The following is a 1,125-nucleotide window of genomic DNA, read 5'->3' as shown; positions in this document are numbered from 1 at the left end:
GGCGCAGCACTGGCTGCACCAGTCACTTCATCAGCTGGAAGATCTGCCTCTCTGTGTCTCCTCCTCTCTGTATATCTGACTTTGCAATAAAAATAAATAAATCTTAAAAAAAAGATCTGAGAAAATTATGGTGATTTCAGTTGGATGAGTTCTGTGGCCCAGTTTTCAGTTTTGCTTGCAAGGAGCAGGCCCAGCCCTTTCCACCAAGCCTGAATAGGAAATGTAGAAGCAAGCCAATCACTACCACTGTTTAGCACTCTTGACTGAAGTCTGATTATAACATGACTTTTCATGGACGCTACCTGCAAAGTGATTGATCTATTAGTAAAATGGATTGAATTCTTACAGTATTATTGGTATTGTTATTATTATTAATCAAGGAATGCTCCTTGAACCTGACTGTCCTTCAGCAAAAGCAACAAAGAAATATATCTATGTGTTTGTCTTCCTGTGGTGGCTAATTTCATGGGTCAATGTGAGTGCAACCAGGGTTGTCTGGATTATCTACAGATTCTGCATGTGTTTTATTTTGTTTTTGGGTGAGGGTAGCTTGTGAATCAGTGAACTCAGCAAAATACATTATCCTGCTCAATGTGGATGAGCTCATCTGATTAGCCTAAGTTACAGCAAATTTGTTTCTGCCCTGGGACTGGAATTTATTCCACCAGTTACCCTTGTTCTAAAGCCTTTGGGCTTACATTGAATGACGGCTGGACTTGGGTCCTAGCTTGCAGAGGGCAAGATGCAGAAATTCTTGGTCTCCACTATCTTATAGTGATGACAGTTCTAAATTTAGTGACTATACAAAAATTATTGAATAGTACATTTTAAATATTGAGTGATAACATTTTAAGGGCAAAGTATATAGACATCCGTCTCATGCCACAACTTCCATCGACCATGATTCCAGGTAGGCTTAACTGAATTCTCTGCCCTGGATCTCTCTTCAGCATACAGTGAATGTGTGACTATGTTTACATCTGGAGGTTTGATGATGGGTTGGGAGGGCAGTGAATTTGCTTCTAGTCTCACTCAGGTTATGGGCAGAATTCATGTTTTTGCTCCCATAGAATTGAGGCCTTCATTTTCTTGCTGTGTTAGCTAGAGATTGGTCCTACCTTCTAG

Source organism: Ochotona princeps, chromosome 6, assembly GCF_030435755.1.
Source record: "Ochotona princeps isolate mOchPri1 chromosome 6, mOchPri1.hap1, whole genome shotgun sequence".
Classification (NCBI taxonomy): domain Eukaryota; kingdom Metazoa; phylum Chordata; class Mammalia; order Lagomorpha; family Ochotonidae; genus Ochotona; species Ochotona princeps.
The sequence above is the reverse complement of the archived record's forward strand: the minus strand, read 5'-3'. Positions refer to the sequence as shown.